Source organism: Nicotiana tabacum, chromosome 1 (genome assembly GCF_000715075.1).
Source record: "Nicotiana tabacum cultivar K326 chromosome 1, ASM71507v2, whole genome shotgun sequence".
NCBI lineage: Eukaryota > Viridiplantae > Streptophyta > Magnoliopsida > Solanales > Solanaceae > Nicotiana > Nicotiana tabacum.
In genome coordinates, this window is record NC_134080.1 from 32,486,568 (window position 1) to 32,504,335 (window position 17,768).

A 17,768-nucleotide genomic window follows, 5' to 3' on the forward strand; every position below is an offset into this window, starting at 1 on the left:
CCCTATATAAGCTCATAATCCTCACCTCGGCCCCCCTAACTAACCCCCCCTCTCCACTGTTCATCATCACCTTCCTCAGACCCCCCCAACCCTAGCCGCCCTAAGACCCCACCGCCTGAAACCCGGCGGCAACAACGCCGCCGGTCACCAAAATAACACCCTAGAACCCCCTGAACACCATCTATCCGAATATGTTAGCCTCTTGGCTCGAATCTCCCTGAAGGTTCTCGAATCTTCATTTGAAGATTCGAGCCAAACTCAGATCTAAACCTAACAGCCCCAAATCGACACCATAGCTTCCCCTAACCACCCTAGGTGTGGATCTGTTGTTTGTTTGGTTCGAATCCTCTCAGAACTCTTCGAATCTTCTTTTGAAGATTCGGACCAAATAAGAACTTACCCAGACCTGTTCCAAAGTGTCACCAAATAACCCCTAGGCTTCCCTCACCCTTGTGTCGTATTTGGTTCTCCTTGAATCTGACCAGAAATGGTTAAGTCCCAAATCGAACTTTCAAGAACCCTAAAAATACCAGACTTTTGGATTCTGTCCAGATTGAATAAAGATTGAGGTTTAATCGACCTTAGTCGAAGTATTTTCAGTGGAAAATACTTCGACTAAGGTCTGTTTGATTTCAAAAAAAAATCCAAATCCAAGTTGAGTTTGAGTCCGGTTAAATTTAAAGATTCAGAGGTATGTTTTTTCTATTTCCTTTTTGTATTCTATATGTTTGTTTCAGTAACCTGTGTAATGTTGCATATTTTCGTTTAATTCCGTGATTCTGCCTCCTACCCATCTACTTGATCCGAATGTGAATTGTTTCTGTTGGTTGTGATTAATTACAATGTGTGTAATCGACTTGATTAAGTTCGTCGATTAGTTGTATTGTGAATCTTGCTTCTGAAAATGTTGACTGAGACAGCCTGTCTTGAATAGATTATTTTACTATAACCAGTTAATTAGTTATTGTTAATCAGTTAGTTCTTATTTAATAAACCAGTAAATTCAAATGTATGATGTGTATGTATTGTTTTCTGAACAGGGCATTGTCAGTATATTGACAATGATCCTATGTGTGTTTGATCTTGGTTCAATGTTAAGTCCAGTCTGAATTGTTATGATAATTTCAGTAATATGTTGTTATGATGTTAGTTCTGAATTCAGTGTGATTTTACAAATGTTGATTAAATGTAATTGTGTTAGAAGGTTACATCCTTAGTTAGGATTCAGTCCAAACTTTAGGATTGGTTATAGCTGCTTAAACAGATTTTAAAATCTGTATTGTGAGATTCTGAATTTAAGACAGTAATAACAGTAGAAAATCTGGGACATTTTTTGGACAGAATAGTGAGGGTAATATGATATAATAGTGAGCTGATAGTGGAGTGATAATGGCTATTAGTTAATGAGTAATAATGGGGAACAAAGGGTAATGGGGCTGCTGAAAAACAGGATAAATAGCACTCAATAGGATTTAAAGTATTCAAACGTAGTTTTAATGGAACTTTTCTGATTTTTAAAAAAAGAGAAAGGGTCCAGGCAACACTAAAAGAAAGGGAGCAGACCTGTATAAAGACAGGATCTGATGGGCAGTTTTGAAAGGAGAATTTAGATGAGATTTTGAGAGAGATTTTAAGAAAAAATACACCTAGAGGGAGATAAGAAGAAAGAGAATCAAGCAGAAAAATCAAAAATGATTTTCTGAAGAGGAAGAAGAAACAGAAAGAAACAAAAGGAGAACACACATATACACACACAATCTGAAACATATGTAGAAGAAGAAAAAAGACAAATCAGAAACATATTTCTGAATTTGTCCGGGTCTGTTTTTAGTGGCAATTTGTGGTTCAAATCTGAAATTTCTCACAAGAATACTGCTATTGTGCATTTGTTTTCCTTGGGTCTCATTATTGCTCAAATCTGTGGAAAGACTGCTATTCTGCTGATTTTGTTACTGCTGCTACGACTGAAATTTACTCCTTATACCTTCATTTCCAGGTACATATCCTTTTAAACTCATGTTGTGAAAAGCTTCGACACGGCAAATAAATGAAGTTTGGAGTTATGATTCTGCTTTCTGCTCATCTAAGCCATTTAGTTTAAATTTCAGTTTTATTTTGTGTTGGTTAATTAATGGAATTCAATACGATGGCTATAAGTTATTTACCTTATTTGAAATTCGTATAAGGTTTGTAATAATGTTATCCATTTCGAAATCTCATTAGTATAGGTATATGTGAGTTGTCAAAACAGGGAGTATGGCATAAAAATGGGCCATTGATTACATCCCATAATACCTTTAGCCAAATGTAAAGTAGAATGGAAGTATTAAGAAGTTACGTCAGTAGTATATCTTGTAAAAAATATGATTTTGTTTAGATTGATATAAGTTATTATATGGCATGATGACAGGTATATTTATAATCATATGAGTAAGGTGAGTTGGTATAGCTCGTCATGATGTTGAGAATATTATGAATGTTTAGGCGCACAACTATGTTGTATGTAATACAATTCGAATTGAATCAATTCGAATAATAACTCCTTTCTCATCAATTTGATTATTTATCGTTATAAATAAACTAAGCAATTATAATTTTGGATTAAAAACAAGCATGTGAGGATGAGATGATATGTATAAGCACAAATTGCAACACTTTATATCAATGGTAATTAGAAATAGAATTTGTTAGTTTCATATACAATTACTTCTTTGGCATACATATATATGTTGTATTTGCTAAAAATCAAATTTTTATCCTTTTCTTTGAATTTGGATAGTTGGGATGAATATAATCTATACCCAGAAATTATAATCGACGTGCAACCTTTAATAGATTGTGAATTCTTTTCAAAGAATTTATAGGCCTCTAAAATGGGAGTTCTCATGATTTTCACATAAAAAATATATGAATATAATAAACAATTTGTGGAAAATCCCTAATACCATTACAAGTATTTTGCGCAATTAGGGATGTGTTCGCGTACCTTGATTATAGTTTTTAAAAGCAAATTCGGATTATGCGTACGCGCAATTTCGAGCGAATATTTAAGAAAAGGATTTTTCCAAAGGCGTTAAATCAATTTCATAAAAACCCGAGATGTACGGTTCACTATTTAAGAAAAACAAATATTCTTGATTCGACACAATTTCGAAAAAATGATTGTTTTATAAATATATTATCAAAAGTTATCGTGTACACGTACGCGTGACACAATTCCGCATTTTTAAATTTATAACACGAATATACGTACGCGTAATTCGATTCAAAGAAGGGTCGTCAATCACAATAAGTATAAGCGGTAGTAAAATCATGTAACATCAATATATTTAATAAAATCAAGATAATTAAGCCAATAATAAAAACAGTTAAGCGACCGTACTAGAACCACGGAATTCGGAAATGCCTAACACCTTCTTCCGGATTAACAGAATTCCTTACTCAGGATTTCTGGTTCGCAGAATAATAAACAGAGTCATATTCTCCTCGATTCAGGGATAGAAATTGGTGACTTGGGACGCCTTAAAATTCCCAGGTGGCGACTCTTAAATAATTAAATAAATCCCGTTTCGACTGTCCTTCAATTGGAGAAAACTCCCTCACGCGCCCCCGCGGGCGCGGTAAAAAGGAGGTGCGACATCTGGTACGCGGACTGTTAACAGAGTCATAAATTTCCTCGGTTCGGGATTCAACCGGTGACTTTGGACACCATTAATCTCCCAAGTGGCGACTCTGAATAATTAATAATTAAATCCTGTTCCGATTGTCCTTTAAATGGAAAAACTCATTTACGCCCTTACGGGGTGTAGGTAAAAAAGGAGGTGTGACAAGGTTCAACTGCCTTCTACACAGACAGTCTAGGAATGCGGAATACAATAGAAAGGAAGGGAGAAATCAGGGTTGCGGATGCCATGCAACTACCTCGATACTCTCGGATAATGCTGATCGACTGGAAAGCTCTCACTCAGCCTCTGGAACACCTAGATCTGCACACAAGGTGCAGGGAGTAATGTGAATACTCCGACCCAGTGAGTAATAAGCATAAATAATGACTGAGAGTAAGAAATCATGTATACACAGGGTAATCTATGATGTGGCAGTTAAACAAGTGGTATAAAAGCAATAAACCAATGAAAAGCAGAATGAGATAATTCTACAATAGATAAGCAGTTAAGTGACAGACCGTTAAAGAAAAATAAACACGTAGAACAGTACCAGCCCCTCGGTCTCTCTCTCTCATATCACAACTGGGTATCCGCGCTCACTGGGGGTGTGCAGACTCCGGGAGGGGACTCTTACGGCCAAAGCGCAATATCAAGCCATCTCGTGGCATCAAATCTAGGCCCTCGGCCTCATATCAATATCAGCCACCTCATGGCGTATATATGTATCTTAGGCCCACGGCCTCATATCAGTATCAATGTATCCTCACATCTGGACCTCGGCCATACTCAGTCCAGAAAACACATAAGCCCCTCGGGCATTAGTAAAACAGTAGTCCTCAGCCCAAAACATCATTTAAAATATCATTTTAGTTCCTAAACCAAGTAAAAATTGGCTGAGTTGTAAAACAGTGGAAAACAGTACAACTGAGTTCAAGTAGTAAGTCAAAATAGTGAGGAAATAACGATAAAAATCCCCGGAGGGTTCAAATAGTTGGCACGAAGCCCAAATATGACAATCAGTCCAAATAATGATGATAACAAATAAGTTTCAATCAAATACGCAGCAAAATCATCAATCGAGACGGACCAATTCACAATCCCCAATAGTAAACGACCCCACGCTCATCATCAAGCGTGTGTCTCACCTCAATATAGCACTACAATGTGCAAGTCCGAGGTTCAAACCCTCAGGACATCATTAACATTCATTACTCACTCAAACCGACTAAATCTCTAGCTGGCGACGCCTTTGCCTCTCAAATCGGCCTCCTCGCGCGTCGAATCTTACAAAAACCAGAACGAATACGTCATAATATGCTAAGGGAACAAAGCACAAGCGAAAACAATCGAAAAATATCAAAAATCTCGAAATTAGCAAAACCTGAGCCTCGGGCTCACTTCTCGAAACTCAGAAATTTTCACATCATTAGATTCCTTATCTCCCGACGAGTTCATACATATCAAAAACACCAAAATCGGAGTTTAATTGACCCCTCAAATCCTTAATTTAAGCCCTCTTAAACTCAAGCCCTAAACCTCCATTTTTAGTCCATTAATTCCTTAAATTTCAGTCCTAATTCATGAAATAGCACCATAGAAGTGTGTTTTAAGTCCACAATCCTTACCTTATCGAAGTTCCCTTGAAATCTCTCTTCAAAATCGCCCAAAAACTCTATGTCCAAAGTTAAAAATGGTTAAACCTTTCAAAAATCGCGAAGAAGAAACATATATACCTTCTGTCCAGACATAACTGCATCTGCGGTCCAATAGCCACATTTGCGGTACCGCTTCTGCGGTCATTTCTCCGCATCTGCGGAATTTCATGTAACGAACCAACACCGCATCTGCGGTCCACTCGCCGCTTCTGCGGCTCCGCAGATGCGGTCCCCCTTCCACATCTACGGTTCCAGGCCTTCCTCAGCCTTTCCGCTTCTGCGACCCAAACCACGCATCTGCGATACCGCACCTGCGGTCCCCAAACCGCAGGTGCGAAAACACCAGCAACAGCAGAAAATCTGCTATCACTCAAGCTCAAAAACTTCTGGTTAGCCATTTGAAATCACCCCGAGGCCCCCAGGACCTCAACCAAAAGCACCAACACAACCCAATACCTTATTCAAACTTGTTCCTTCCAAACACCTAAAACAACGCCAAATCCATCAATTCACATCGAATTCAACTTAAAGTTTCTAAAAACTTCCGAAATACATTTTCGATCAAAAACCCAACCAAACCACGTCCGAATGAACTGAAATTTTGCCCACATATCCCAAATGACACCACGAAGCTACTGCAACTCTCGGAATTCCATTCCGACTCTCGGATCAAAATCTTACCTACCAACCAGAAATCGCCAAAATACTAACTTCGCCAATTCAAGTCTAATTCTACTCCGGACCTCCAAAGCCAATTCCGATCACACTCCTAAGTCATAAATCACCTCCCGAAGCTAACCGAACCATCAGAACTAACATTCGAGCCCTCTAACACATAAGTCAACATCCGATTGACTTTTCCAACTTAAACCTTCTTAAAAGAGACTAAGTGTCTCATTTCTTACTAATTCCACTCCGAACGCAAACTACTCAATTTGATCATATAAAACATGGATAACGCAGCATAAAGAAGTAGAAATGGGGGAAACAGAGCGGTAACTCATGAGACGATTGGCCGGGTCGTCACATATACCACTAGCCACACATAAACCTATGCAACAAAAGTGCACAACAAGTGTAGTATGAGTACGAAAACAACGTGTACCCAATGAGTATCCCGTCTAATCTCGAAGAAGTAGAGATGAGAGGTTGACTTCGACACTTACTAGTGGTCTAATAGTAATATATTATTAATGCGAGTGATCACAGATTTATTAAGAACGACAGAAATTTCAAATAAGTCACGAACAGGTAAAAGTTTCTTTTTATATTAAAAATCTCCGGATGCATAATCTATTAATTTTCAATTATCTCAAGCTAGGGAGGGCAAATATTAATATCGATAAATCTCAAGGCGAGCAATACAAGCATACGCAAATCATGCCGAGGGCGTACGATCCGATCCAACAATATTTAAACTATGCACTGCCAGAAGGTCGAATGGCGCGAACCATAGATGCATCTATTTAATCTACCAAGGCCTTCGGCCTATTTCGAAATTAAACACACACAAACAGTCAATCAAGAAGTCAACAGGTAACAATTATCCAAAGAAATGCCAATTCTCTTTTAGAGATTTTTTGAAAATGAAGTTTAGATATTTTTAGAAATTCATTTACTAATCCAATATGATTTAAGCAATTCAAACGGTCATCAAGGTTACAAGTATTCCAAGTATAGCATGCTTTTGGGTCCTAGACTACCCGGACTTACACATAATAGTAGCTACGCACGGACTCTCATCACCTCGTGCGTACGTAGACCCCACAAATAGGAGCACATAACCAATTATTTCACCTAAGGGGACAATTTCCTCTTACAAGGTTTGAAAGGAGACTCACCTCGCTCGGAAGATCCATAACTGGCATTCCACGCCCTTTCGAAGACTCGAATCGATGCACAATGTTCCAAAACTAGCCAATAATTTACAAATCCATTAATATATGTTCAATTACTCATTAAAATCCAATTTATAAAAATTCCTAACCCTGATCGAAAAGTTGACAAAATTGCCCTCAGGCCCACGTGCCCAGATTTCTAAATTTTTCGAAGATAAACTTTAACCATGACCTCACGAACTCAAATATATAATATACTCTCAATTTCATACCCACAATCGTGGTCAAATTCCAAGAATATCGATTTTCTAGGTTTTCCCTCAAACCCCAAGTTTCTACAAATTTCATGCTCAAATCCGTACATAACCAATGTATTTAACTCAAGATAGGCGAGGATAGCTTACCTTATCGTTGATGATGAAAACCCCCTCTTGAAACCCTCCAAGAATCGCTCAAGCCAAGAGAAAAATGAGAGAAAATGGCCAAATCCCGATTCTTAAAACACTCACTGCCTCTAGTCCTTTCGCACCTATGGTTTATTGACCGCTTCTGCGGTCCGGCAGGTGCGGACCAATTGCCGCTTCTGCGGTCTTCCCCCAAGCCTTCAACTTCCGCATCTTCTCTTCTCATTCCGTAGGTGCAGTACCGCATCTGCGGTCCTAGCCTAGCCATCCATTTCCGCTTCTGCGGCACGAAGGCCGCTTCTCTGACTCTGCACCTGCGGCCCTAGTTTCGCATGTGCGGTTACACCAGCAACCAGCAACTTCAGCCTTCTCCAAAATTCCATTTTTGATCCGTTAACCACCCAGAATCCACCCGAGGCCCCCGGGACCCCAACCAATCTTACCAACCAATCCCAAAACACATTATGGACTCGCTCGAGGCCTCAGATCATATCAAACAACGCTAAAACCATGAATTGACCTCCAATCCAAGCTTTATGAACTTTAGAATTTCAAACTTCTACTTTCGATGTTTAAACCTATCAAATCACATTTGATTGACCTCAAATTTTGCATGCAAGTCATATTTGCCATTACGGACCTACTCCAACTTCCAGAATCAGAATCCAACCCCGATATCAAAAGTCAACTCTCGGTCAAACTTCTCAAAAACCTTAAAATTTCTATCTTTAGCCAAATGACCCCAAAAGGACCTACGGACCTCTGAATTCACTTGCGATCGCGCTCCCAACTCCAAAATCATCATACGGAGATACTCCCAGACTCGAAATCCCAAACGGACATCGATAACACTGAAATGAACTTCAACCCCAACTTATGAAATTTCTTCCAAAATGCTAACTTCCACAATAGGCGCCAAAACGCTCTCGGGTCTTCCAAAATCCGATCGGACATACGCCTATGTCCGAAATCATCATACGAACCTACTGGAACCTTCAAATTTTGATTTCTAGGTCGTTTACTCAAAAATCCAATCTTAGCTAATTCTTTCAACTTAAAGCTTCCGAATGAGAACTCTCCCTCCAAATCAACTCCGAACTTCCAGGAATTTAATTCCGACCGTGCGCACAAGTCATAATACCTTAAGTGAAGTTGTCCATGGCCTCAAACTGCTGAACGACGCGCTAGAGCTCAAAACGACCGGTCGGGTCGTTACAACGACCCTTAGTGGAATTTTGGGTCGTGACAAAATTAATATCTGGAACCCAAAAAAGGGATTCCTTTTATATTTTCTTTAGTATATTAAGACTAAAAATTCAAAAAAAAAGAGAATTTTCTTTTAATACCTCTTTAGAAGTTTTCATTAAGATACTAATTCCAAAAAAAAAAGATCCAAAAAAAAAGATTTTCTTTGAGGTTCTCCTTTGGGAAATATATATAAAAAACAAAACAAAACAAAAAATTTCTTTTTATTTTGACTAGAACTTTAGGACATTGTACATAGAAAGAAAAAAATATACTTTATCTTTTGTTTATCTTTAGAGTTTCTCCTTTAGGTAATCAAAAACTGAAATCCAAAAATATTTTTTTTATCTTTTTCATTTCTTGTTTCGAAAGCTTTCTTTAGGATATCAAATGAAAATTCAAAATACTTTTATTTAGTTCATTCTTTAGATTTTCTTCCAAAAAATATTTTTCTCTTGTAGGGTTTTTGTTTTCCTTAATAATTTCTCATAGAGTATCTATTTCCAGAAAAAGAGAATGTTAGTTTATTTAGTCTATTCTCGATTTTCCCGAACTATGTAAAGATCTGATTCATGCGGCGTCATGATACGTATGCAACCTACATAGGGTTCGATCGAATTATTTTTTTTATATTGAAAGAAAAAGAAAAAAGAGAGATGAAATTAGGGGATGTGAGAAATGAGAGGAAAGAAAAGAGGGATAATTAGAAAGAGAAAAAAAACGAGGAAGGAAAATGAGCAAGACAAGAAGTGCTAGAAGAGAAAGAAAAGAGAAGATTGAAATGAACAAAATCGGGATGATGCCATGTGACTTTGTGACCCTCGAAGTCATTCTAGAACCATTAATTGTTGCTAGGTGCATTGCACACAATGTGATATTTGCAGCTGTTAAATGCCCTGACACTAACGTGATGACCTCATTTAGTTCCTTTTTGTTATCTCCATTGAGCAGAAAGGTGGTTGGTTTGTGGTTCTTAAGGTAACTCATCCATTCAACAAAAGGTCATAGAGCAAGGTAGTCATGACTGACAAAGAGTTGGAAACAAGGGTTATTGATCCATCTAAGGGAATTGTTGAATCAGAATCTAAGCTGAAAGAAGAGGTCTTACAGGTGAAAGGACAGATGACCGAAATATACCAAGCCTGGATTAGTGGGAGTCCTCCACCATCAATTCCCACTAACTACACTGAAAGCCTTGTCACCATTCCGCCACTGTCACAAATCCAGCTTCCTACTACTGCTGATGTCTACCTGCAACCTTTTCACACTCCACCCGCCAAAACCACCTCGTATCCCGCTCCTTTGGCCACTCATACTTTTGTAGCTCCTCCACCAGCTACTTTTCCTCGATCCTCTAACGAGACTATGCTCAAAGTCCCCGATGCCCAACACTATGCTCCAGAACCAACTTTCAAGGTCTCAGATTCATACTCTCACACTCCTCATTTTGAGCCTCCCGGTGAAACTGAAAAGCCTTCTAAGACAGCGGAGCAAGACGAGATATCCAGGAAGGTGAAAATATTAGAGCGGTCTTTAAGAAACATGCAAGGGATAGGGAGCCAAATGAACGTGTCTTACAAAGACCTGTGCTTGTTTCCTGACATACAACTGCCTGTTGGGTTTAAGATGCCAAAGTTTGATTTGTATGATTGACATGGAGATCCTGCAGCCCATTTGAGAGGCTACTGCAGTAAGATGAGAGGTGCCAGTGGGAAAGACAAATTATTGATGGCGTATTTCAGTCAGAGTCTAAGTGGGGCAGCTCTGGAGTGGTACACCCGCCAAGATGCTAGCAGGTGGTACACATGGGATGATATGGCTCAGGCCTTTGCGAGGCACTTTCAATACAATATAGAAATTGTCCCGGATCACATGTCCCTCGCCAAGATGGAATAGAAGCCTAATGAAAGCTTTATGGAATACTGGATCAGATGGAGAGAGCAAGCTGCCAGAGTCAATCCCCCAATGGGAGAAAATGAGATGGTCGAGTACTTTCTTCAAGCTCAAGAGCTAACTTACTTTGGGCATTTGATCTCGGCTGTGGGTAGGCCTTTTAATGATATGGTAAAAATGGGAGAAATGGTAGAATATGGGCTGAAGTCGAGCAATATCATGAGCTATTCTGCTTTAAAATCCACAACACAAGCAATTCAGAACAACATAGGAAGCTTGCTAGGTCAGAAGAAACATGATGAAGTTGCCATGGTTGTCTCAGGATCAGGACATGGTTCAATGGGTCCTCCTCACCAACATACTTAGCCTCAACCCCAACCCCAAACCTATCCCCGAGCTCCACATAATCCACCTCAGTATTATCCTCCGAACAATGTCCGGTCATCTGTCTAACCACCAGGTCACTCCTTACAGCGAGCGCCAGCACCGCATAATGCACTCTTGCCTTCACAACATTTTCGAGCACCCAACAACCCTAGAAAACAGGGGCAGGAAGGGGGACAAAGGCAAAGAAATAGTTTCACGCCAATCGGGGAGTCCAACACAAGCTTGTTTGAAAAGTTAAAGAATTCTGGCTTGATTGACTGCTCCTCGACTATACTCCAGGTCCATATGTAAAAGGTTTTGATCCTACTGTACGATGCATGTACCACTCTAACATCCAAGGGCATAGCATTGAAGATTGTCTTGCTTTGAAAAGGGAAATAGAAAGAATGATTCGAGAAGGGGTAATTGTGATCAAGGATAGTGACATGGAGCATGCGAATCCTCTTAGGAAATTGCTGACTGAAGTTAATGATATTAAAGTTGTTAATGGTCTTAGCAATATTGATGTGGAATCCAGTGGCTAAGATGTCGTGTTTGGTAATTGGAAAGATGCTCCATCTCTTGGCAAGTCGGGGAGGTGTCTTGGTGGTATATTTTGTTGTCATTTCTATTGTCCGGGTTATTTTCAGGGTTGTAATTCGGATATTGTCTTGTGACTCAAACCCTTCTATCCTTTTATTTTGCCTAGTTTGTTTAGTCGTAGTAGCTCATTTAGTGTTGTATGGTTTTGTTCCAGGGTTGTAATTCCAGTTTAGTTTGCTTGTTTCGTACTTCAAACCCTTTCGCCGTCTGTCTAATGCAATTTTCTATTTTCTTTCATTTCTAGTCATTTTTTGTTTAGTCCTCTTTTCCTTTTGTAGTTCTTTTCTCACTGATTCTAGTGACATGACAGGCACGCATAATTCTCAGCCTGGTTTTAAAAGTTAGTTTAGTCATGAAGCAATGAAACAATTTTGAAGATGATAGGGACACTTGAGGGAAATAAGTACAGATTTAGACATTTTGAGATCATTTGAAGCCCGAACTATGTGAAACTGGGGCAGATAGTTTGGGAAGTTAATGGTACGACAAGAATTTGTTACAAGAGAGCGCGTCCCAACGATTTGAAGTGAGCAGTTTTGAGTTCAAGTACACCTCAATTTACTAGATAAAGTCAATTGAATTTGCTCCAAACAGACGGAGGTTACCCATCGGGGAGAAGAAATCACCCAATGTGAGTTCTGTGCTTGACGAGGCACTAAAAAAATGTGGAACGCATATCAGTAATATCAATGCCGAAGCTGTAAAAGAAATGTTGTGTGTGCTCTTTCTTTTTCATTTCAAGTTGCATGTGTTGTACTAGGCATTTTCAGGAATTAGGAGACCCTCCTTCAGCTACCCAAACACTTATACCATTCGATACCCTTTTGAGCCTGTACTGATATTTTTGACCTCCCATCTTTTGGAATCAAGTTAAAGTCATACGGAAAAAAAAGAGAAAAAAACAAATTCATGTCCCCATAGGTTTATTTTAGAAAGTTCATTCCAAAAGGAAAATTAAAAAAAAAGAGAAAAAAATAGAGATAAAGAAAAAAAAAAGAAAAAAAAGAGAAGGAAAAAAGAAAAAGGAAAATAGTAACAAAAAGTAGTCTTGTGAACTACGTTTGACCTGATTCTTATCACCACAAGATACGTAGACAGCCTTACGGTTCGGTCATACCAAATAAAATATTTCATAATCTCACGAAGTCGAGAGTGGGGCAGTCTTTCTTAGTAACTCCATCAAAAGAAAAAGAAAAAAAAGAGTCAAATTCCCTTGTTTTAGAAATTGGGGCAAAGTTTTTAGAATGGATTCCAAAAGTTGTAAATAAATTAACCCCGTTGTCATAGTTATTTTGAGCCTTTATGATATCCTTTCTTTCTAACCCTGTCCAAAAGCCACATTACAGTCCAAAAAACGACCTCCCAAATAATCTTTGAGGTGTTGAGTTTAGACATGCCAAGAGTATATAATGTTTTTACCATGGTTAATGCCTTGTCATCTGCAGAATCAGAGGAAATAAGAAGAAAAGAATAAAATGAGAGAGTCTTATTGGTGAAAACCTTCACAGGCACCATAAGGAGATGATGAATTGAGAGAGACTTGATGGTGAAAACCCTTCAGGCACTACAAGTCAAATAATGATCGTGAATCAGATAGGATAATCGGAGTATTGAAGCCCAGTTTCACGGTTTAGGGGTATAACAAGAGTTGAACATCAGACTTGCTTGATAGATTAGGCCACTTAATCCAAAGATGCATGTCATGGTCATTGGAGTTGGTATCCATCTGATAAAGTTTCTACTTTGTAATTTTCTTGTTAGGAATCATCTCTTTCCATTGTCCTTTACTCTGTTCCTTTAGTCTTGTTTACCTCCTCTTCCTAAGTCTGTTTGGTCAGAACAAGTGAAAAATGACTTTAAAATCTGCCACCAGCTTTCCAATTGCACCAAACGGGATCTGGCTAGCACATCAAAGTGGCATAAGTCAGGGAAGAACAACATACGCACTGAGTTGGTAACAATCAACGTGCTTTGGGATTCATGTGAAATACAAAGGTTCGGTATATGTCAATTTATGAACAATGCAACAAATAGAGGGTATTGGGTTTGAACGGATCAAAGGTATTTTAAGTGATAAGGTTGACCGATAAAGTGGTTAACCAATAACAAGCAAGGTCTTCCAAGTGGAAATCAAAGTTATCATGGCAAATGAAGGAGCAATAGACCTCAAGGCCAAGGCCAGTGGCCTACGTCAGGAAAGAACAGCGCACTGAGTTGGTATTAATCAACGTGTTTTGGGATTCATGTGAAATACAAAGGTTCGGTAAATGTCAATTCATGAGCAAAATGCAATAGATAAAGGATGTTGGGTTTGAACGGATCAGAGGTATTTTCTGTGATAAGGGTGACAGAGAAAGTGGTTAGTCAATAAACAAGCGAGGTCTTTCGATTTGAAACCAAAGTTATCATGGGAAGTGAAGGAGCAATTTCACTCAAAGTCAAGGCCACAAACCAACCACCATAGTTATAAACTCACAAGTTTTCTTTGTTTGAAATAGGGACGAAAATTGTGTCCAAATCAAAGCTTGGAAGTTTGAATTTGTTTAAGTGTCGTGACAAAATTTTGTCAGCACAAAGGCGGTTGGAGAAGGGGAAATAAAAATTTGTTCGATCTGCATGAAACCTCCATGAGGAAAAGCATGGCTCAGGGGCAAGGAATTTTGTTCGTTCTGCAGAGATCCTCTAGGAAGAAAGCATGGCTCAGGTAAGTTCATTCTCGACTTTTTAGGACCATCCTGAATAATGGGATATAATTTAAAATCTTCAGGGCCCTCATGGATAATGGGATTTAATTTTAAAAGTTCTCAGGACCCTTCTCGATAATGGGACCTAGTTAATTCAAGACCTTCATTGATAACAAGATTCAACGTGAGTTCTTCTTTTAGGAAATACAAGTTAACTTTGAAGTTTTTCACTCTTAGGATGGGATTTCTTCATAGGTTACATGGTTCGATTAACACTCACAAATGTGCCTAGATACCAAACTGGGGAAGAAAAGTTTCTTTCGTTTTGTCTATTTTATTGTAATGGCAGGTGCCCACCTAGATAACAAGGGAATACATTTCAAGTTTTGGCAATCAGGTGCGCACCTGGAGAACAAGGGAATACAGTTTAAGTTTTGGCAATCAGGCGCCCACCTGGAGAACAAGGGAATACAATTCAAGTTTTGGAAATCAGGCGCCCACCTGGAAAACAAGGGAATACAGTTCAAGTTTTTGGAACCGTTCAAGTTTTGGCAATCAGGCGCAAATATGGAGAACAAGGGAATACAGTTCAATTTTCGGCAATCAGGCACCCACCTGGAGAACAAGGGAATATAGTTCAAGGTTTGGCAATCAGGCGCCCACCTGGAGAACAAGGAAATACAATTCAAGTTTCGCCAATCAGGCGCCCACCTGGAAAACAAGGGAACACAGTTCATGTTTTGGCAATCAAGCGCCCACCTGGAGAACAATGGAAAACAGTTCAAGTTTCGGCAATCAGGCGCCCACCTGGAGAACTAAGGAATACATTTTAAGTTTCGGCAATCAGGCACCCACCTGGAGAACAAGGGAATACAGTTCAAGTTTCAGCAATCAGGTGCCCACCTAGAGAACGAGGAAATACAGTTCAAGTTTCGGCAATCAGGCGCCCACCTGGAGAACAAGGGAATACAGTTCAAGTTTCGGCAATCAGACGCCCACCTGGAGAACAAGAGAATACAATTCAAGTTTCGGCAATCAGGCACCAACTTGGAGAACAAGGGAATATAGTTTATGTTTTAGCAATCAGGCACCCACCTGGAGAACAAGGGAATACAATTCAAGTTTTAGCAATCAGGCGCCCACCAGGAGAACAAGGGAATATAGTTCAAGTTTCGGCAATCAAGCACCCACCTGGAGAACGAGGGAATACAGTTCAAGTTTCAGCAATCAGGCACCCACTTGAAGAGCAAGGGAATACAGTTCAAGTTTTGGGAATCAGGCACCCACCTGGAGAACAAGGGAATATAGTTCAAGTTTCGGTAATCAGGCGCCCACCTGTAGAACAAGGGAATACAGTTTAAGTCTCGGTAATCAGGTGCCCACCTAGAGAACAAGGGAATATAGTTAAAGTTTTGGCAATCAGGCGCCCACTGGAGAACAAGGGAATGGAGTTCAAGTTTTGGCAATCGGGAACCCACCTAGAGAACAAGGGAAGTCATTTCAGAATTTAATTCAAGTTAGAAGTAGCAAAATCTCGCGGCAAGAATACGAGTCAACATCCCGAGATGATCAACACAAGTTAGTCACAATCCAGAATAAAAAAAAAGAGAAAGAAGTGAATCCAAAATGCAGAAGTAGAGAAAGATGTGAACTGCTCAAGACATGGTTGAAATCACAAGCACTGCATATGTGACGTCCTGGCCGGTCGTCTTAAGAATTAATGCCACGATCCCCTATTAACTGCTTTCCCTGAGTTTATTTCTGCTATTTTGATTTGTCGGGACGTTCGGTTTTCAGTTTCGGGGAGTTTTGGGACACTTAGTCCCTAAATGAGAGCTTAAGTGTTGGAACGTTGACCTTAGTCGGAACAGTGTGAAGACGGCTTCGGAATGGAAGTCTAATGGTTTCGTTAGCTCTGTTAGGTGATTTCGGGCTTAGGGGCGTGTTCTAATTGTATTTTGGAGGTCCGTAGCTAATTTAGGCTTGAAATACCGAAAGTTGAATTTTTGAAGTTTCCGGTGTGATAGTGAGATATTGATCGGACGGTCGGAATGGAATTCCGGAAGTTGGAGTAGCTCCGTAGTGTTGAATGTGATGTTGAAGTTCTTAGGCTTGAATCCATGGTTAATTCGAGGTTTCGATGTTGTTTCAGGTGTTCTAAGGATTGCTACAAGTTTGGATAGTGGTTTATGACTTGTTGGTGCCTTTGGTTGAGCTCCCAGAGGCCTCAGGATGAATTCGGATGGTTGAAAGAAAGATTTTGGAGTTAGAGTTGCAGCTTCAACTGCTGGTTCTATCATAACCGCTCTTACGGTTTGGGTTACGCAGGTGCGGCGCCGCAGAAGCGGCTCAGTGGCCGCAGTAGCAAAATTTTGGAATTTCTTCAGATTGTGAGTCACAGATGCGGAACCTGTCCATTAAGTGAAAAGACACAGGTGCGACCTTTGGTCCGCAAAAGCGGGACCGCAGATGCAGAAACATCTAGGCAGAAATATGAAATTTTGAGGGTTTAGTTTCAAAAGTTGGAAATTCGCCTTGGAGCTCGGGAGAGGGCGATTTTGAGAGGAAATTGGAGAGAAGATCATTGGGTAACGATTTTTTAACCCTTTCTAGTTATATTGAATGAATCTATAGTTAGTTTTATCATTTAAATTTGGATTGGAGATGAAAAATGGGGAAACAATTGGAAGAAAGTTCTTAGACTTAAAATTCGTCTTTTGATTAAGAATTTGACCTTAGATTTGGATAATTTTGGTATGCATGAACTCGTGAGAGTATGAGGATTCTGAAAATATAAATTTTATCCAATTTCGAGATATGGGCCCGAGGGGCGTTTTGGTCATTTTACCTAATTTCGCGTATCAGCTTAGAATTTAATTGTAGGACCAGTTACTGGAAGCGTTATAAAATTGAATTAAATAGATTTGGGCCATTTGGAGTCGAGTACTCATGGCAAGAGCGTGGTTTCGGATTGGTTATTGAGTCGGTTAGAGGTAAGTGGCATGTCTAAACTTTGTGTAGGGGACCTTCCCCTTAGGATTGGTATATTTGGTAATTGAAATGCCTTGTACGTAAGGTGACGAGTGTGTACTTGTGCTAATTGTTGGAAATCTGGTTTTCTTTAAGTAATTACTAGTATGTTTTCTTTCCTGTCTCTATTACTTGCACTATTAAGCCTATTGTTAGCTTAGGAAAGCATGTCTAAATGACTTAATTGCTTTATTTGCTCAACATGCCTTACCTAAATTCTGTGTAGCATGCTAGGCTAGAATCACTTGTTGCCTTAGTATGAAGTTTTGCCATTTCTGTATATTTTCCTGTTGCTGCTGTGTATTTATTTTGGGACTATGGATGTGGGATTTCGGTAGCTCCCCCTTGTCTGTTTACATTTGGGACTACGGAACGGGATTCCGGT